Raw genomic sequence first — 23,068 nt, forward strand, 5'->3', positions numbered from 1 at the left:
TTTGTTTGTAGCAGTTTGCTACTATTTGCCTAGGTGTGATTTTTCAGAGGAAGGTTGTTATGCTTCCATTATTTGAGCCCTGATATCTTTTTTAATTTTTGGAAAAATTTCAGCTACTTATTTTTTTAAATATTGCCTCTGCCATATTCTCTATCTCCACCGCTACTTAAACTCCACATACATGTGTATTAAGATGTCTCACTGTATTCCCTCTTCATCTTAGCCTCTCTTTTGTGTTTTCAGTTGTCTCCTGGTTTCATTCTAAATATTTCCCTCTGACCTGTCCTTGAGGTCATTGATTTTCTTTTCAACTTTATCAGATATGCCCTTGATTATATTCTTAATACCATTTATTATATTTCCAGTTTTAGTCTACATTTAGTTTTTTATTAAACTAAAACTGGAAATATAATAAAAATTTCTCTGCTGAAATTTTTAACTTTGTCTTTCAGCTCTTTGATCATACTAAACGTTATTTTAAAATTCACCTGTGATGACTTCATTTTTGGGATCCTTGTTTCTGTTATCTGCTATGTAGTCTTTAAACCTGCTTTATTTCTTATTAACCACCAGACATTTATATACAAATTATAGAAACAATTTGAGGCCAAAGGTAACATTGCTTTCATCCAGAGAGAATTTACAGACAAGATCTAGAGACAAATACCAAATCCTAACTGCCAGTACCTCAGAATGTGATTGTGTTTGGAGATAAGGCCTTTAAAGAATAATTAAGGTAACAAGAGGTCGTATGGGTGGGCCTAATCCAGTATGACTATTTTTCTCCCAATAACAGGAGATCAAGAGAGACACAGAGGGAAGGCCACATGAACCCACAGAGAGAAGACGGCCACATACAGGCCAAGGAGATCCATCTCAGAAGAAGTCCACCCCGATACGCTCTGATCTCAGACTTGGCCTCTGGAATTGGGAGTAATAGATTTCTGTTGTTTAAGCCACACAGTCTGTGATATTTTGTAATAGCAGCACTAACAAACTAAAACGAATATCAATAATTTAGATTATTCAAATATTCCATATCAATTAAATGTCAATGTAATGATGTTCAAATACCAAGAATTGTAATGATTCAAAACTAAGCTTCAATCCCTTTGAGGTCATTCTACGTGTAGTTTATCCTTTTTTCTGTAGTATTGTTTATTGGAGACCCAACTCAAGTTTGGGGGTTACTAGGGTTTTCTCTCCTTTGTAGAGGGTATAATTAATATTTTATAGATAAACAGTGTCTCTAAACAGATAAGTAATGTACTAAGGTCACAGGACTATTAATATTTTTTAAAAAATAAAGATAATGAGAATAGGGAAAAAATTACAGTGAACAAGCCAACTCTTAGACTCGTAGTTTACATTTTGATTCAAGTTTTGAAATTTCAACCAGGTGAATTTGGTTTATCACAAGGATTTTGTACAAGCCCCATCTCCACATGTCACCATTCCCACTAATAGGGATGACAGCTTGTCAGTAGCACATCTCAGCTCTCTTTCATATTCTGTCTACACAGAGAGGGAAGTCATAGCATTGCCATAACTTTGCAGTCACTGAGCAATGAGGACATGTTTATATCAAGGCAATTAAAACTGGGTGGGGGACTAGGGGAGGGATAGCATTAGGAGAAATACCTAATGTAGATGACAGGTTGAAGGGTGCAACAAACCACCATGGCACATGTATACCTATGTAACAAACCTGCACATTCTACACATGTACCCCAGTACTTAAAGTATAAAAAAAAAAAAAAACTTGCTCTCTGTTTTTCAGACTGGGGCTGGGGGTAAATTTTTAACTCAAGTGAATTATTTTTCCCTAGAATAAAAAACATTTTCTCTTTATTATTAATTACTTGTAAAATAAATTACTAGAAAGACTCATCGATGAAGTAAAGCATATCTTTCATGTACTGGGTGGAGTTGGAAAAGTTACTTAACCTCTCTAGACCTTATTGTCCTCTGAAATATGAGGTAGAAAATTACCCTGGCACATCTAAAAATTTTACAACACATAAGTTTTGTTTTTGAAAAGTTTCCCATGATTAAGTAAGTCTTGAAACTATGTTCTCTTCTTTAAGATTCACCCTGTACCTTTTTTGTGTTAAAGGCTCAGCAAACCTACTGATGTTCAGTGGATTACATTTTTGGGGAGTACATTCTACGTCAGAATATTTCTCAGCCCTCTTGAAACTCTCTCACTTTTCTAGGAATACTAACAGAAAATATGCTTAAGTGGTTTCATTAGTTACCAGCAGAAAGGCCCACAGAACTAAAATCTCTTTCTGGTTTACATGTTCCTTGTATTTAAAATGAAATTCTCAAAAGGGAAAGACAGAAGGAATACAATCAACTGACAATCTGATGAGGCAGTGGCACTCCGATTGTTTTCAGTTAAGGAAACTGAGGCTTAGAAGTCAAATGACTTGCTCAATGTCATAAACATTTGGTAAAAAATTGGCCAGGCATGGTGGTTCATGCCTGTAATCCCACCACATTGGGAGGCCAAGACAGGTAGATCACTTGAAGCCAGGAGTTGGAGACCAGCCATGGCCAACATGGCAAAACTCCATCTCTACTAAAAATAGAAAAAATAAGCCGGGTGTGGTGGCATGCGCCTGTAGTCCCAGCTACTCAGGAGGCTGAGGCAGGAGATTCACTTGAACCTGAGAGTCATAGGTTGCAGTGAGCTGAGATGGCACCACTGCACTCCATTCTGGGCAACAGAGAGAGACTCTGTCTCAAAAATTATTAATTAATTAATTTTAAAAATTGGTTAAATTGTGTACCAAGAACTCTAGTTGACGAGAAGCAATTTGGGGCCCATCTTAGGACTACAGAATCTCAATTTGGATAGCTACAAAAGCCCGATTGTTCCAGAAGCCCTTCCACATTCCCATTCTCTTGAATGAAGATTCCTGAGGGTTATTCAGAGGGACACAGAAGAGGGTATTTCTCAACTGTGACAGTTCATGGCTGACTCAAAAGCAAATATGCTAAAAGGCAAGAGGGCTCAAAACTATACGTACTTTTTTTCAGATTGATCAACAAACCACTAAAAATTATACTAGAAACCACAAGGGAAAAAGAAGCATTAAGCTTTCAAGTTCCTGTTGGTATTAAGCAGCTAATTCCAAAAGCACAAAACTCTGTCTACAGTGGATAAAATCCTGTGTTAACAAGTGTCCTAAAAATTTTTGTTAATTAATTTTATGTTTTAACATAGAATGAGAATAACAATGGTTTGAGTGTTTTCTGGGTATCGTTCACTTTTATACAGTATCTCTTATTTTATGTAAATAGTAGGATTATATGAATACAGTTCAAAATTAAAGGGCATTTATTGTGTAACAGGTTTTATGCTAAAAACTAGATAAAGAGTTTAAGACTATGATCCTTGACCCTAAGTGCTAAGTGGCACATGGTGGATTGACTGTGTAAATAGAATTTCATAAGAGAGAATGCCAGAAAGAAGGCAAGTACAGGTTCTGTGTTAGCCAGTGGAGAGCGACCTAACAGAGAAACTTGACAGCGGATGATGGCCAAGGAGTTGGGTAGTGTTATTCAAGTTTAATGTTGAAGTATGAATAAGTTTAGCCATAAAAAAAGTGGTAGAAATGCTGCTATAAAGACACATGCACACGTATGTTTATTGCGGCATTATTCACAATAGCAAAGACTTGGAACCAACCCAAATGTCCAACAATGATAGACTGGATTAAGAAAATGCGGCACATATACACCATGGAATACTATGCAGCCATAAAAAATGATGAGTTCATGTCCTTTGTAGGGACATGGATGAAATTGGAAATCATCATTCTCAGTAAACTATCGCAAGAACAAAAAACCAAAAACCGCATATTCTCACTTACAGGCGGGAATTGAACAATGAGAACACATGGACACAGGAAGGGGACCATCACACTCTGGGGACTGTTGTGGGGTGGGGGGAGGGGGGAGGGATAGCATTTGGGAGATACACCTAATGCTGGATGACGAGTTAGTGGGTGCAGCGCACCAGCATGGCACATGTATACATATGTAACTAACCTGTACATTGCGCACATGTACCCTAAAACCCAAAGTATAATAATAATAAATTAATTAATTAATTAATTAATTAAAATAAAATACAAATAAAAAGTAAAAAAAAAAAGTGGTAGAAACAATCCCTGGGAAAACAGAAAGCTCTAGGATATTAATTACCATGTTAGATATTAATTGCTCTATGCATCCAAGATTCCAGATATCTGCTCAGGCATCCACTATAACTACTGGTGTTCTTCTGATTCAGCCACAAAGTCTCATGTGGCCTCCACCTTGATGAGGGCCACAGAGGAGACACATGGACTTCTTCTGTCCTCTAATCTAAGGCCAGAAGTAAAGGCTGTCTGATACAGTTTGGATGTGTGTCCCAACCCAAATTTCATCTTGAAATGTAATCCTTAATGTTGGAGGTGGGATCAGGTGGGAGGTGATTGGATCATGGAGGTAGTTTTCTCATGCATGGTTTAGTAACATCCACTTGGTACTTTCCTCATGAGAGTAAGTGAGTTTTTGCAAGATTTAGTTGTATAAAATTGTATAGCACCTCCTTCCTCGCTCTCTTGCTCCTGTTCCCATCATGTGATATGCCTACTTCCCCTTCACCTTCTGCCATGATTACAAGTTTCCTTAGGCATCTTCAGAAGCGGAGCAGATGCCAGCATCTTGCTTCCTGTACAACCTGAAGGACTATGAGCCAATTAAACCTCTTGTTTATAAATGACCCAGTCTAGGTATTTCTTTATAGCAATGAGAGAACAGACTGATACAGAAAATTATTACTGTGGAATGGGGCATTGTTATAAAGATATCTGAAAATGTGGCAGTGACTTTGGAGCTGGGTAACAGGCAGAAGTTAGAAGAGTTTGGAGGGCTCAGAAGAAAACAGGAAGATGAAGAAAAGTTCAGAATGTCTTAGAAACTGGTTAAATGGTTGTGACCAAAATGCAGATAGTCATATGTGATATGAATATTGAAGGTCAAGCTGACAAGATCTCAGATGGAAGTGAGGAACTTATTGGGAACTGGAGCAAAGGTCACTTTTGTCATGCCTTAGCAAAGAACTTGGCTACATTGTGCCCCTGCCCTAGAGATCTGCGGAACTTTGAATTTTAGAGTGATGATTTAGGGTATCTGGTGGAAGAAATTTCTAAGCAGAGAAACCTTCAAAGTGTAGCATGGCTGCTTCTACCACCCTATGCTCAGGTGCAAGATCATATAAATGACTTAAAACTAGAACTTATATTTAAAAGGGATGTGGAACATATAAGTATGAAAAATTGGCAGCCTGGCTATGTGGTAGGAAAGAAAAGCCCATTTTCAAGGGAGGAATTCAAGTGGGCTGCAGAAATTTGCATGAGTAAAAAGGAGCCAAGTGCTAATAGCCAAGACAATGGAGAAAAGGCTTCAAAGGCATTTCAGAAACCTGACGGCTAACAGAACATGTGCTTTTGCATTTTTGTGCTATTAAAAAAGTCTCAGGTATAATTTCTAGTACAGTTAATATCAATAGATATAGCCCACATAAATAAAAGCACTATGGAATCTTCAGTAATTTTTAAGAGTAAAAAGCCGTTGTAAAACCAACCCTTTGATAACCACTGTTGTGGCTAATCAGATAAAATCTATGTTAGTATTTTATGTTAATTAGAAAACATCTACAAATCGAGCTTCTATATGATATCACAGTCCACTCCCAGCTCATTTTAGATCAGTGCATCTCAGCCTTGATTATACGCTGTAGTCACCTAGGGAGGTTTAAAAACTAGTACTGACCTGATTTTCACCCTCCTAGCCCAGATATTCTTATTTAATGGATATAGGGTTTTGCTAGGGGATCTGGAGTTTTAACCTCTTCCCAGATGATTTCGCTATGCAGCAAAATTTGAGAACCATTGTCTCCTAGAATAGGCGATCCTAGAAACACACATGTTTGGTGGGCAGGAGAGACAGGGCTGTCATCAACCACCCTGGATTCCTGGGACTAGAATGAAGTGGAGATGGGCTATTCAGAATGGGCAGTCAGAGCCGTTCCAGGGCAGGCCTCCTTCCCAGGGAATTACTTCATAACTTATGTCCTTGGACTGGGATGTCAGCTCAGAGGACTGAAACCTCAAATCTGGATTCTAGGTTCGAGCACCTCTCAAATGATAGCCTTTATTCACTCTATTCACTCTTTCCCAGCCTTCCTTGCTCGTGCAGTACCATGACAACTTTGCCCATTAGTGATCATAACCCTCCCCACTGGGTCCTCTACTAAATTGATAAATTAAGAATCCATGTGGAATGGAATCTTTTTGCAGTCTGTTAGGTCAGCACCCCTGCCAAAACCAAGTGGGCTGAATCATCCTATGGCAGTTCCTAAGTGCTGCTCCCCAGAAATCACAGCCAGGCCTGCAAACCTGCTGTCTGTGTGTCAGGAGAGAGAAGACACCTGGGCCAAATCTCATGGTTGTCATGACAGCCAAGTTTAAAATAGACTTTCAGACACAAGAGCTGTTTGGCTGACTCTGACCTACATGTAAGCATAAATATTATTCATGTTAGAAAGGAAGTGATCTTCTGTTTTCTTCAGAGAAAGATTTGGAAATTCAGGCTATACATTTGCTTCATGTGGATGTTACAAAGTTTAAAAAGGACTCCTAAGTTGTGAAGATGATCATGGTTTGTACTTTTTATAATAATGTCCTTGTACAAAGTGACACTAACATTCTTGATTACCACTTGGTTGCATGTTATGTATTCAGCCTGTATATACAAAAACACAATGTTTGTTATGTATTCAGCCTGTATATACAAAAACACAATGTTTGTAAGCCTTGGGTGCAAAGGTGAGCACTGTTATCAATACTCTTAGTCATAAATCCTATGTCACCTCCATTCATTCATAAGAAAAAAAGAAAGCAGAGAGACAAGTAAGGGGTGTTGGGGTATTTGCGGTAAGAAATGGTAGAGCCTAGAAAAAGCCTGGGAATAAGAAATCCAAAAATCCTTCATCTCCACTATGGTTTGAATATTTGTTCCCTACAAGTCTCATATTGAAATTTGATCTCCAGTGTTGAAGGTGGGACCTAATGGGAAGTATTTGAATCATGGAGGGGCAAATGGCTCAGGAATACCTCCCCTGGGGGTGAATGAGTTTTAACTCTATTCGTGCCTACAAGAGAGAGGTGGCTGTTAAAGAGAGCCTGGTACCTCTCCCTCTCTCCCTTGCTTCCTTTCTCACCATGGGATCTGTGCATAGGCTGGCTGCCCTTCTCCTGTCATGAGTAGAAGCAGCCTGAGGCCATCACCAGATGCCGGTCTTGAACCTTCTAGCCAGAAGAATCATAAGCCAAATAATCATGTTTTCTTAATAAATTACACAGCCTCAGATATTCTTTTATAGTGACACAAAACAGACTAAGACAATCTTAATTCCTCCTGTGTCAACTCTTGCTAGGTTTGCTCTACCACTGAAGCTCTACAATCTTACATTATATTTTTGAAACAATAATCCTGGCATTTTCCTCTAGAATTTTCTGTATGGGTAAAAATCTAAGCTGTCCAGTATGGCATCAGTGAGCCACTTGTGGCTACTGAGCACTTGAAATGTGGATGATGTGGATAAGATATGCAGTAAGTGCACAATACAAATTAAATGTTGAAGATTTAGTGTGAAAAATAATGTAAAACATTAAATTGATAATTTTTATACTTACATGTTGAAATGAAAATATTTGGATATAGTTGACTAAGGAAAATATATTATTTAGATTATTTTCATCTGCTTTTTTTTTAATGTGGTTACTTAAAAATTTGTAAATGATGTATGTGGTTTACATTATAGACAAAGGGATACGTGATAGATAATGAAGAAAAGAAGAAGACAAAAATGAAGACAAAGAAGGAGAAGGAGGAGAAAGAGGAACGGAGACAGAGAGAAAGAGAAACTGATCTGAACTCATATTGCCTGGATCTTGAACCCTGAGTTTTCGCTGTTATTGTTTTTCTATATGACTTTGATCATATTACTAAATTTCCTGTGTTTCCATTTCCTCATCTGTAATGTGAGAATAAAAATAGTAATGCTGCTTTTGGATTCTTTGGAATATTAAATACCCAAGAAAAAATATTTTTAATATTTTTATTACAAGATAAAGCCCAAACTCTTTTTCTGGCATCCAATATCCTCATTATTTTTGTGCCCAGTTATTTTCTCACTCCTATATTCTTATTTTTCCCCATTCTTTTATTCCTTCCACATTCCAATCAAATGAATATCATGGGACTGACTACAAGTTGTCACAATGATCTCTCCCTCTGTCTTAAACCAAAACTTATTTCAACCTCATCTTCCCATCGCAGGTGATGCTAAATCACCAGTTGCTGGGACTAAGAACCTGAATCATTCAGGATCCTTCTCTTGTGTTTTCCCTCATATCCCAGGCACGGTCTGCAGATTCTAATTCTGAAAAATAGCTGAATTTTCCTCCTCTCTCCATCCCACCCAGAATAACCTTCCATCATCTCTTATCTGGGTTACTGTAACAGCCTCCTCAGTGGCCTCCCTGCCTCCACCCTTTTCTTTCTTTTCTTTTTTTTTTTTTTTTTTTGAGACAGAGTTTTGCTCTTGTTGCCCAGGCTGGAGTGCAGTGGCATGATCTTGGCTCACTGCAACCTCTGCCTCCTGGGTTCAAGCAATTCTCTTGCCTCAGCCTCCTGAGTAGCTGGGATTATAGGTGTGTACCACTATGCCCAGGCAATTTTTGTAATTTTAGTAGAGATGGGGTTTCCATCATGTTGGCCAGGCTGGTCTCAAACTCCTGACCTCAGGTGATCCACCTGCCTCGCCTCCCAAAGTTTGTCTGCACATACCTGGCAGAGTTGGTGATCTAAAAGCACAAATAACATCATGCCTTTTCCCTTCTCAAAGCTTCCAATAGCTTCTCACTGTGCCTAGAACAAAATTCAAACTCTTTATCATTGTTTTACATGATCTGGCATTTGCCTACCTTTCCAAAGCCATCTGTGATTAATTTTCCTATTGCTCACTCTCCTAAGGACAAACTTATCTTCTCTCTGATCCTTGAGCAAAGCCGGCTTGATACAGCCTTTGCCCTTCCTGCTTTATTGTCTGAAAATCTCTCCTATTTGCTGTTTTCTTGACAACCTCTTTCTCATGATTCAAATCTCTGTCCAAATGCCATCTTCTGCAAAAGACCCTACCTGGCTAGTCTATAAAGCACCCCTTTCACCACCTTCATTCACTCATTGTCATATAATGCTTTTTGTTTTCTTCGTAAAGCTACATAGCATTTTCTATTCTGAGATTATCTTATCTGTTTACGTCTTCAGCCTGTCTTCTCACCCCAGGATATGACAATGAAGCTGCGTACCTTATCTGACTTGGTTATCATTTCATGCCCAAGAGTCAATAAATGTTTAATAAATATATTTTGGATGAATTCATTCATTCCCTCATTCATTTATTCATTCATTCTGAGCCTTTGAAGGGTCATGCTGATTCTTTTCTTAGACGTTAGTCTTTTCTTCTCTTTGTGAGATGATAAACTCATAAATCTCCTTCCAAAACTCAACTCAAGCATTAATCTAAACATCCCTTCACAGCACTCCGACTCCCTGGTGATTCCACAGAGCCCTGAGCTTATGACTGCCACTATGCTTCTGTGTAATTGCAATTATATGTCTCCGCTCCTCCAACTATGAGTTCTTCCAATGTAAGAGCCACATCTCTTGTCTCTGAATTCCCATTGCTCACTGAAGAACCTGGTATCTTAGCTAGGGAGAAAAGCAAAATGATTTGTGTCAGGTAACTTGGGTTAAATCTATGACTTTGCTAATTGATTGTCTTTGAAGGCAAATCATAACATTTCTGATTATTTATTTCCTTACCTGTTAAATGGACCTTTTCAGCATAATTTTCTTTTGGAATTGTTTTTGTTTTTATAAGCATGTAGGTACATGTTCTTTCACTTTTGCATAAATGGAAATATATTATGTGTATTAGCTCTCTCTCTGCTACTTTCGCTTAACAATTTGTTTTAATTTCATCTTGAGATCCTTCCATGTCTGTTGCATAAACCTGCTTCATTCATTTTGATGGTTGCATATTATTATATAATATAGATTATCATAATTATTAACTGGCTCCCTATTGATGGGCATTTATTTTCAATCTTCTGTGATTCCAAAACAAAAATGTTGTAATTAATAACCTTGAATGTGTATGTGATCAATGGCAAATCTACTAGTAAGATAGCATTTTAGAAGTGGAATTACTGAATCAAAAGGCATATCCACTTTTGATATAAGTTGCCAAATTATTCTTAATGGAATTGTACTATTTAAACTCCTACCAACAATTAATAAGAGTACAAGTTGTTGTACATACTCACTATCATAATAGGTTATCAAATATTTTGACCTCTGCCATTCTGACAGGTAGGAAATGTTCAGTTGTAATTTCTATTTTTGTTTCTCTTCCCGTGAGTTAAGTTGAGTATGTTTCTTGAATATATTTCTATGTGTTTACGAAACATTCATATATATTTTTCTTTCTTTCTTTTATTTTTGACACAAAGTCTCTGTCACCCAGGCTGGAGTGCAGTGGGGCAATCTTGGCTCACTGTAACCTCCGTTTCCCATGCTCAAGTGATCCTCCCACTTCAGCCTCCCAAGTAGCTGGGACTACAGATGTGTGCCGCCACACGCAGCTAATTTTTGTATTTTTTAGTAGAGATGGGGTTTTGCCATGTTGGCCAGGCTGGTCTTGAACTCCTGGCCTCAAGGCATTCTTTCAACTTGACCTTCCAAAGTGCTGGCATTACTGGTGTGAGCCATTGCACCTGGCCCATTCACATGTATTCTTCTATGAATTATTCCATAACATTATTTTCCTATTAATCTATTCCATTGTTAGTCTTTTCTACTCAATATATAGAAGCTCTTTATATATAATATTAACACTTTGTCTATATTGTCTATGCAGATATTTGTCCTAGTTTTTTTGTTTGTTCATATAGTAAAATTTATGACTTGTGAATTTAAACTTGTAAAGGCCTTCTCATTCTAGTATTTATTTTTAATTCTCTAATGTTCTTCTAGTATACAGTTTCACTTTTTATGTCTAAGTGTCGAATTCAGGTTCATCTATAACTTATTTCATTGTAACATGTGAGAAAGCTATCCGTATTACTGTTTGCACATGGTTATTCAGTTGTTCCTACACTATTTATGGAATAATTGTGTTTGGTAATCATAATTCTCAACTTTATCGTAGTCTTAATTCTACAGTTAAATGGGTTCAGCTATCTCTATCATTTGCTATAGTTTCTTCTGCCACTGTTCTCAGAATTGTTTTGAAGGTAAAAGGTAATATGAATTAGCCTAACATGGGCTAGGTGCTCAATGAATTTTAACACTATTGCTATTGAGAGTCTTGTTAAATTATTTTGTTTGTTTCAATATACAAGTTACTCTATTTAGTTAATAAATATTATAATAACCCAAAGGAATAACTGTCACAGCATTTATTGGGCAACTATTTAAATATACAAGCTTTGGAAGATTTATCTAAGCAATTATTTATGCTGGCATGTGTAGGATCCTGAAATGAATGGGACAGAAACTCTTTCTGCAAGGAGTTTGCCAGGCAGTTCTATTGGCAGCCATTCAATGCTAATTTCAACAGCAGGAAAATTGGAACAGAAGTACAATGGAAGTGGAAAAAGAATACTGTGTGAGGAAGTAGAGGGAGTATTTATTTTTACCGTAAGAATTGGAGTAGGGCTAATGTAGATGACGTCCTTTAGAACGGACTTAAAGAATAAAGGAAGGCTGTAATTGATGGAGTCGAGAAGGAGGAACATTGCAAACAGCCAACAGCTTAGCCAAGGCATAGATCTGTGAGCCTGCAAAGCACAGACAGAATGGAAAGTAATATCCATCAACTGAATATTGATCCCTGTGCTGATATCGCTTGTGAAGGATTTTGTGCCAACGTGACCTTTTCATAAAAGGCTGTTTGTCCAGGGCTGAGCTGACAGTGCCTCTGATCTGTCTTCTTGGGCTCTGCTGCCCATCAAGCCTCAAAGGGCTCTGGACTAACTAAAGCTCTCCAGCTGCCTGAAATGAGATTCTTTAGTAATTTTGTGAGTCCCTTAACCTTCTTTAGCTTTGATTTTCTCATTTGTTTTATAGTGTGGTGATGAGTAGCTTACACAAAGCATCTATCACAGTGCCAGGCTCACAGCTATTTAAGAAAATGAGTGAGCACTTAGCCAAATTGTATTAAAAGCACACCTTTTGGATGCCCTAATGGAGTTATCCAAGGTCTGGAGCTCAAGAAAAGTTAGGGATTAGAAATAAAGATTTGGGGATCAATATCATGTAGGTGATGTTTGAAGGAATAAATAAGAACACACAAAAAAATAATTTCAAGAGAAGGGAAGCGAAGTCTAACAATACAGCCTCGAAGAACACCAGTACATAAGGCCCACATATTGTATCATACAAGACCTGACATACAGGGATGAAAAGTGCAGTTACCATAAAAGAAAAAAAAAAAACCTAGAAAAACAGGATGAAGAAAATAATATTCCTTAACTTTATATGCAGAAATAGTAACTTATAATAGTTTGATTTAATTCTGATATTTTTCTTATACATATTACTACTTTTTAACAGCTTTATCATATTTTTCATACTTTTTGTAAAATATAGAATTCTATGTGAAAATTTTCAACATTTACTAAACAAACATTCATTGAGCACTTACCATGTTCTGGATGTTGGCAGAAAATGGCCAATTAGACAAAAATGTCTGTGTTCTCATCAAGTTTACATTCTAGTGGTGAAGAAAGACAATAAACAAACAAATAGGAATAGAGATGGCAGCTCAAGGGATAAGTGCTATGAAATAAAAGAAAACAGAGTAAGTGCATATCAACTAATGAAAAAGTGGCTGGTTCCTTCACACGGGGTGGTCAGAGAAAGAGGAGATTGTAGTTGAGTACACCTCAAAAGATAAATAAACATAAGTAAAAATACAGTATTATCTTTCTGTATTGTGTGTTTTTGTAGCACATTTCAGCTTTTTAAATGTATAACTTGTGATTGTTTTCATTCTAAATAAGTATTTATTTTTGCATCAAAAAAAGGGCAATTACTTGGTCTCGAAGACAACAAAAGAGATTATGAATGAACAGAAAATTCTATAGATTGATTTCAGGAAAAAAAGTGTCACAGGAGCTGAGCTGAGAGGAGAAATATCTAAGTTAGTGGAATCTGGGACAATTCTATAGATTGATTTCAGGAAAAAAAAGTGTCACAGGAGCCGAGCTGAGAGGAGAAATATCTAAGTTAGTGGAATCTGGGACAATAGGTTACATTCAAATCAAGCCATGGTCAATCAAATAAATCAGGTAACAAAAGATATTACATGCAGAGTAAGCATGAGCACAAAAGTGTGCTTATGTGAGTGTGTGCTGGTGGTGTTAAGGAAGAGAAATATCTTAGGAGTCCAACATACAGATTGGTGAGAAGCAAGAAAGGCACACTTGAAAAAGTAGAGAGGTAGGTAGGAGAAAGAGTCTTTCAAATATTTAGTTCTAATAACCATATGTAATGTTAATGAAAGGAAATGTTGAGGATAGGTGGTGTTCTAGAATCTAGTTACGCTAAAAGAGCACTGATTATTATACTAGTTAATATAGTTTTAGGTGATGTGTTTAGCCTATAACCATCTCAGAGGCAATCACATACTTTTGATTAGAACTATCTTCCTAGCAAGCAAATCTTTTTCTTACTGGCTTCCCTTTGTCCACAGGGTTTGCTTCAGTTTTATGTTGTAGATCACTTGCTTTAACAAATGTTCACTTTCCATCAAGTGCTACAACAGCAGCTCAAACCTGTATTTCTTCAAAGTTTTCTTATCTGTTGAAATAGGTCTTATATCCAGAGAGACAATGAGTTATTAATGCAAAATATATAGGATTCTTGGAATCAATTCTGAGTTTCATCCACTTACTAGGTAGATAATACTAGACTACTCATTTCAAACCTGTGAGTCCCAAAGACTTCATGGATAAACAAGGGTTAGAATCAATTCCAATTTTATGGAGTTATGGGAGGTCCAGATAAGATTGTGAATGTGAAAAATGCTTTTTTGTGAACTCTGAAATATCATATACAGTTCTTTTGATTTTGTAACCTCACCTCTCACACTAGCCTGAAAAGACAACTTGCATTCCATTTGTGTTGATGTCTTTGTTATGTAAATTCTTTTGATCTTTGCTAACTTAAAATTGTTGTAAAACTAAATTGGGAGGCCTCCCATTTCTAGTTCATGTCATTTCATAGTTACACCACGTTGATAACTTTCCTGTTTTAAAGATATCAGGGATAAATTCTCCTACTTCTATTTTAGGGTACGTATCTTTATCTGTATTTATGGAAACTTTGTGAGGTTAATCCCTTTGTTGAAATTAAAGTGAAATAGACACACACTGCCTGTTCATGATAACAATACCAAGTTTCTACTATAAACTAAATATGTGAGATAATTTTCTGAGTCTTTTCTCCATTCTTCCTCAAAGATTAGGTGACATTGAACTAAAAAATTCTTCTAAATCCATCTTCATTATTATGACAATAATTATCACTAAGTACTTTCTGCCTAGAACACAATGTGCTGTTGCATTTTGTGTACATTATCACATTTTAATCCCCAGAACAACTGTATGTATTGGCTACTATTATTATGTCCACATAACAGATGAGGTTCGTCAGGCTCAGAGACGTTGACTGATTCCTCAACGCCACATAGTTGGCAGGTGGCTGAGTAGGATTTCAGTGAGATTTTGCTTGGTTGCAAGACCAGACTGACAAAGAAAGGCTAGCAATGTAAATAATTATATTGGAAACCTCATATACACAGTATTCTACAGTTAGCAAGCACAGAATCCTTGGAGTATAAGCCGGGTTAAAGTCCAATTTTTGTCACTATTAATAGTTTAAACGTAGGCAAACTTATTTAACCTCTCTGAAGCTACAGTCCTCATCTGTAAAATGAAAATGTCTGCTAACTTGTTGGTCCTTCCTCATCTGAAATTCCAAAATTCTGTGTTTCCTTGGTCTATGTTGAATTTTTAAAGCCAGGAAAAATAACAGCAGCAGCAACCGGCTATTAGCCGTGTACCACTGTTACTTTTCATTTTTAAGAGTAAATACTCTGTAAAACTAGAAAATTCTGGAACAACAAATTGCGGGCCTGCTATTTTTGTTTTCAGGTGTGTCACAGCCCTGGAAACTCACTGTAGAATCTTAAAATATTAAGTCTCAAAGAGGCCTTAAAATTAGATGGACGTATTATCTAGGGAAACACTAGCTACTACAACAAATAAACACCCAAATTTTAGCAACTTAGCAAAAGAGAAATGTATTTCTCTTTCAAATTGCAGTCAAATACTCTTACTTTGGTTTGAGGATATCTTTTCTTTATATACTAATCAAAGGATCCAGTCCCTTCATTTTAAAGCTTTGTAAGGGTCAAGTCAAGTCATTTTCAGGATATTGCCTGTGGAAGGGAAAATGGGAGCATAAAAGATATCCCCATTTCTTAAAAGCTGTGACCCCAAAATGGTACACAAAACTTCCACTTACATTTCATCAGCAAAACTCTCATGTAGTGGTTTAACTTTTGGAAACAGAAGAATGTAAGGGAAAGCACCTAAAATTGTGAACACTGAACAAATTCTGTTTCCATTCATTTTTCTGATAAGCAGATCATCCTTCCTCCTACCCAGAGATACTCTCACCATTGAGTTACTCAGCGGCTTGAAGTCCATGATCTCTAGGGGATAGAGTGACCTCTACTTTGAGTCTAGAGGTGACTCAAGGGCTGGGCACGGTGGCTCATACCTGTAATCCCAGTACTTCAGGAGGCTGAGGTGGGTGGATCACTTGAGCCTAGGAGTTCAATACCAGCCTGAGCAACAGAGCAAGACCCTGACTCCCAAAAGTATATATATATATAATTATAATTAATATTATTATATTATTAAATAGTATTATAATTAATATATTTATATTAATAAATATATATTTATATATACATATATATGTATGTGTATATATATACATATATGTATATATATATGTGTATATATACACATATATGTATATATATATATGTATATGTATGTGTATATATATACACACAGAGAGAGAGAAGTAGCTCATGATCTGGAGATCTATGAACTCCAGATCATGAGTTTGGGCATCTCTTCCCCAAACATACATATAATAGAAAAGAGCGTAGCAGATCCAGTAGAACGACGAAATTCCCACCGAGAACGGGAAGAACAGGAAACACAAGGCATTCACTGGTCCTTCGTCATGATGCACTCCTGCTGGAGAAGTTATTCTTGATCTGGACATGGAGGAAGTTATTTGGGATTAGACCGTGGATATGCCTCCTGGGAGGAATTGCTTTGTCTGTTTCATCCATGACCTGGTTCTGGCTTGTGGGATGTGGATCCTCGTTCATTATCTTCCATGGTCACATGGGTGTTGGAGGCAGAAGAGCTTTTGCAGTACAATTTTGATTTTGTGAACGTTAGGATTTAAGAGTTGTTTTATAATAACTGGCATTTAAAAAAAATCCAGGAAAATTGTTTCTTTAGCAATATAATTTCCTAAAAAAGTTCTTGTTATGGGTTGAATTGTGTCACTCAAAATTGATTATGTAGAAGTTCTAACCATCAGTACCTTGGAATACGACCTTATTTGGAGACAGGGTCTTTAAAAAGCTCGGTCTTTAAACTGAGGTCATTAGGGTGAGCTGCAATCCAATATGACTGGTGTCCTTATAAAAAGAGGAAATGTGGGAGCTATGCATGGTGGTGCACACCTGTAGTCCCAGCTACTCTGAAGGCTGAGGTGGGAAGATCACTTCAGCCCAGAAGTTTGAGGCTGCAGTGAGCCATGATCAGTGGTAGTACAAGTGGTAACTGTACTACTCCAGCCCAGGCAACAGAGAACCTTGACTCTAAAATAAATTAATTAATTAATTAAATTTACAAAGGGGTAAATTGGAGACAAACTTGTATCCAGGGAAAATACCTTGTGAAGATCAAGATGGCCATCTGAAGACAAAGAGGGGAGGCCTGCCTCAAATGTGTCTTCACAGCCCTCAGAAGGAGCCAACTCTGCTGACACCTTGACTTTGCACTATTAGTCTCCAGGAATATGAGACAATAAATTTCTGTTGCTTAAGCATCCCAGTTTGTAGTAGTTTGTTACAGCAGTTCTATCAAACTAATACAGTTCTTTTAAAAGTTTCTGATCTATTTTCTAATGGTCAGTCCTATGTACATTTCCATACAAAATAACAAAGTTTGCTTTATCTCTCTGCCTTCTAAGCCCCATGCCTGTATCTGTTGACATAATGTTTGATATCATGGAGCCATCTGAAACATTAGGCTTGAGTGGAAAGGTTTTACCCTTAATCAGATCTTTGTCATAGGGCTGATTCTCTTTGTTTAGCCAAATAGACACAATAGGTCCTTTTATTGTTGACATCCTTTTCTAGAATTATCTTTCCCATTTAGGATCTAGATGCCATCTGCTTTCTAACTTGGCAAAATCTCAAATTTCTGAACTCTTTCTATTTTCTTATGCTTTTTCTTTCAAACCAGTCAGTCCTTTCTTGAGCTTATCTCTTTCTTTCTTGTAATACTTTACTGCAAAGTAAAGGCCAAAACTCACTAACATAATAGTTCTTACCGTTTTCCCTGGAGATTTGGGCTCAGTAGGAATGTCATCTGTTTCTAGGCAATAGTTTGATCACATCAATAGAATACTGTTCCAGGCTACAATATCTTTTATTATTGGTCCTGCCTAACTGCTAAGTCAATACCACCTATTTTAGGTATTTATTAAGTCAGCATTTTTATTTCTAGTAGCAATTTTTGTATTAGTTATGGTATTAGTAGCAGCTGTGACAAATGAACTCCCAAAGTTAGGTGCCATAATATAACAAAAATTTATTTCTTTTTCACATAAAAGTGAATTTGTTTTGTTTTGTTTTGTTTTTTTATACGGTGACTCAGAGACCTGGGTTTCTTTCATACTAAGACCCCACTAATCCCTGAGGACTCAGCTCTCCCGGCAATCAGCTGGTCAAAAGAAGAACATGGAGTGTGGAGAAGAAACAATTGCTTCTTGAAAGCCTTGCCCTGAATGGCGTAAATCACTACTGCTCCCACTCTACTGAAACAGTCAACCACAAGCCTGCCCCTAATTGCAAAAGGGGCTGGCATATTGAGTCTAACGGTGTATCAGTCCATTTTCATGCTACTAATGAAGACATAACTGAGTCTGGGCAATTTACAAAAGAAAGAGGTTTAATTGGACTTACAGTTCCACACAGCTGGGGAGGCCTCACAATCATGGCGGAAGGCAAGGAGGAGCAAGTCACATCTTTCGTGGATGGCAGCAGGCAAAGACAGAGCATGAGCAGGGCAACTCCCGTTTTTAAAACCATCAGATCTCGTGAGCCCATTCACTATCACGAGAACAGCACAGGAAACACCCACCCCCAAAATTCAATCATCTCCCACTGGGTCCTTCCCACAACTTGTGGGAATTATGGGAGCTATGAGATGAGATTAGGGTGGAGACACAGAGCCAAACCATATCAAGTGGCATACCCAGGAAGAAGGGTATGCATACACTTTAGTGAGCAGATGATGTCTTTGTCATTAGAGACGTTTTGCCATTCTTATAGATGAGAAAATTAAGGTTCAGAGAAATAATGTAACTTGTCAAAGATCACATAGCTCATAAATAATAAAATGGGACTTGACCATATATGTCTGAGTTTTATATGAGAAAAAAAACAAGAGACTAGCAGAATGATTAATATTCTAAAAGCTACAAATTTACCAAATTTAGAAAATAAAAATAAAAGCACTAAATTGAATTTGAATTTTAGATAAACAAAAACAGAAATTTTAGTGTAAGTATGTCTCATGCAATACATTACCTTGAAAGCTTGCATAAAAAGAATGTTTTAAGAATTACAGGGCGGCCAGGCGCAGTGGCTCATGCCTGTAATCCCAGCATTTTGGGAGGCCAAGGTGGGTGTATCACAAGGTCAGGAGATCGAGACCATCCTGGCCAACATGGTGAAACCTCATCTCTACTAAAAAAAATATATATAAATTAGCTGGGCCTGGTGGCGCGTGCCTGTAATCCCAGCTACTTGGGAGGCTGAGGCAAGAGAATCTCTTGAACCAGGGAGTAGAAGGTTGCAGTGAGCCGAGATCGTGCCACTGTACTCCAGCCTGGCAACAGAGCTAGACTCTGTCTTAAAAAAAAATATATATATATATATAGGCTGGGTGCAGTGGCTCACACCTATAATTCCAGCACTTTGGGAGGCTGAAGTGGCAAGATAACTTGAGGTCAGCAGTTTGAGACCAGCCTGGCCAACATGGTGAAACCCCATCTCTACTAAAAATACAAAAATTAGCCAAGCACAGTGGTAGGCCCCTGTAATCCCAGCTACTTGGGAGGCTGAGGCAGGAGAATCTCTTGAACTCAGGAGGCAGAGGTTGCAGTGAGCCAAGATCACAGCATTGCACTCCAGCCCGGGCAATAATAGTGAAATTCTGTCTCAAAAAAAAAAAAATAAAAGAATTACAAATAGTTAGTAGGTACAAAAAGGACACAGAGATGGATGTGCAAAGCATATTTAAAGATACTCCACATCAAATTCAGGGAAAGATAGTGCTTGAAAATTACAAGAATGCTAACTTTGGCCCAATCCAAGAAGGAGTTGCCAGTGAATTAGAGCTGGTGTTCAAGTGAGCTCCTTGTTATTGAAAGTGCAGGTGAGTCCTCTCTGAGGACCTGGCTGAGCACTCCTACGATGTGTGTTTTGTTTCTAAGAGATGTTTGTACATAATGACCTTCTATGTAAGATGATATTCTGAAAAAATTGCTATGGGTATTGACGGTAGCATTGGTAAAGTGCAAGTAGATAACTATTCTAAGATACACTAACATTAAAAATAAGCCCTTTGTATTATTTAGAATGGAAATTAAATGTTTACGTTCTCTAAAATATAAATTTTATTACAAAATAACTGAGTAGACTTAATCTTTTTGCTTACAGCTTTTCCCCAAATTGTCTCTTAATTGTCTTAGTCTGTGCAGGCTGCTGCAACAAAGTATCACAGACTGGGTAATTTATAATCAATAAAAATTAATTGCTCACAGTTCTAAAAGGTGGGAAGTCCAAGATCAAGGAGGTGGCAGATTTGATGTCTGGTGAGGGTTCACTCTCTGCTGCAAAGATGGTGCCTTGCTGGTGCATCCTCACATGGTGAAAGACAAAATGGCTATACTCCCTCCAGCCCTTTTATAAGGGCGCTAATTCCATTCATGAGGGAAGAGCCCTCATGACCTAACTGCCTCCAAAAGGCCCCGCCTTGTAATACTATTGCACTGGGTATTAAGTTTTTTTTTGTTTTTTTTTTCTCGGATGGAGTTTCACTCTTGTTGCCCAGGCTGGAGTGCAATGGTGTGATCTTGGCTCACCACAACCTCTGCCTCCCAGGTTCAAGCGATTCTCCTGCCTCAGCCTCCCAAATAGCTGAGATTACAAGTATGCACTACCACATGCAGCTAATTTTGTATTTTTAGTAGAGATGGGGTTTCTCCATGTTGGTCAGGCTGGCCTCGAACTCCCGACCTCAGGTGATCCGCCCTCCTAAGCCTCCCAAAGTGCTGGGATTACAGGCATGAGCCACTGCACCCAGCCAGGGATTAAGTTTTAACATGAATTTTGTAGGGATACAAACATTCAACCCATGGCACTTGCCATTTCTGGTCCAACCCCTGAGTATATTATATAATTTTTTTCCAACTCCGGGCATATTATTTAATACTTGGAAAAATCTGACAGGTACTATTGGCCACATGCTATAGATCAGATCAATGAGGTTCATGTATGTTCCAAGGACACATTTCTCATCAGTTCTTGTAAGGCCTTAAATTGAGGTTTCTTGAGTCCTAATCTACCCTTCTCTCCATTCAGATAACCAAAAGACTGTTTTCTCTCCTGCCTGTTGTTTCCATATTTCTCTAACCCAAGACAAATATGAACAAAAGTAACAGCTGGACATTATGTGGTTTGTGATCAAGGCCATTAGATTAGAAAGATGACGGGCCTTCCCACCCTCTGCACATTTGTATCCATGGCCAACGTGCAGCAAACTCTGGGAGAAGACCAAGCCCAGCGCTTCCTCCTCCTGATCCTCCACCTGACACTCATTTGAATGTGATGCTCATCTGTAAGTTAAAGATGGTTGGTGAGCAATCTGTTTGGGCTTTTTGTTATTGTTTTTAAATAAAAGCAAGTTAGAATGGCAAGTAATATACTGTCAAATCCCCAGCAGATGCAATCTTTGACAGTAGCATAAAACAGGCCTTCATCGTTCCATTAGAGCTAATTAAGCAATGATTCCCAGTATTTAAAGAAAAGTATTTCGTTAAGCTCTAACGTTCTCTAATGATTTTCTCAGTATGTTTTCCAATACCTGGAAAATCCACGATTTATCCTTTTATTATAGCAACAATACGAACACAAGAGAGAAGGCATATGTCAAGGGGATATTAGAGGTAGGAGTATGGAAAGGACAAAAAACATGCCAGAATTATCTTTTACTGGGGAACAGTGAACTCTTCATGACAAAACATATATTTTGTATCCTAAATGTTAATCTTGAACAAAAGAGGAAGCTCCATTCTTCCTTTGAAAGCAGTCTATTTCTAGAAGAGCTGTTACAGTGAAGTTTGAATTAGTTTTGTCAATTTAATCAAATGATTCCAATCAAGTATTTACTGAACCTGATCTTCTTAATCATTATTTTTAAATATATATATATACACATATATTTATTCAGCTTTATTGAGGTATAATTGAAAAATGAAAATTTTACATATTTATGGTACAATGTGATGTTTTGATACATGTATACATTGTGAAATGATTACCATAATCAAGCTAATTGACATATTAATTTATTCACATAGTTATCTTTATGTGTATGTGTGTGGTGAGAATGTTTAAGATCTACTCTCTTAGTAATTTTCAAGTATGTGATACATAATTATTAACTATAGTCACACGCTGTATAATAGATCTTCAGAATTTATTCATTCTGATGTTTTTGACAAATAGAGAATGACTTACTTTAGAAACAGTCTAAGAATCACCTCAGACTTCCTGATGCATGACCAGAAGAATCCATTTCTCTGTGGAAAATTTACACTGGTAACTTCTGGCACCTATATTTTAAACTTTGTCTCCTTTTTCCAATGATTTACTCAAGTGTGGGCTGGATATATACTACATAAATTAAAACACAGGACTGAAATATCCAAAATGCCCCCTACATGTTATGAGCAGGTAGTTAAATAGGTGTGTTAAATGAAATAATTCTGAGCAAATATAGGGAATTATTATCTAATTGTTACTATCTAGAAAACTGTGTCCACTTTGATTAATTTTTTTTTCTTAGCACTCAGACACAATGCTCTTCAGTGGTCTCAGCATTAGGAAACTGCTTCTGTGTTCATTGAGTATTCTCTCCAAATGTTCCAAAGCACTCTGCAGATCTTTTTGTAGACTCTGAGGTACAGTGGGAAAAGGACATATTTTGGAGTCAGGTGAATTTAAGGTCAAATCCCAGCTCGACCCCCTACATGGCTAAGTGAAGTTGGGAAAATTAACCTCTATCTTACTCTCTGGCAGCACTTGGTGATGAATGAATGTTGTATGAAGTGTAAAGTTAATGCATGCAAAGAACCTAGCAAAATATCTGCCACATAGGAAACTCTTGGTAAATGTGATAAAAGTTTTTTATAGTATCTCAGCACTTGTAAAGCAGTTTATGCATTATTTCTGCCGCTCACCATTAATTTTGCATAACCATTAGAGGAT

This window comes from Pongo abelii, chromosome 12 (genome assembly GCF_028885655.2).
Source record: "Pongo abelii isolate AG06213 chromosome 12, NHGRI_mPonAbe1-v2.0_pri, whole genome shotgun sequence".
Classification (NCBI taxonomy): Eukaryota; Metazoa; Chordata; class Mammalia; order Primates; family Hominidae; genus Pongo; species Pongo abelii.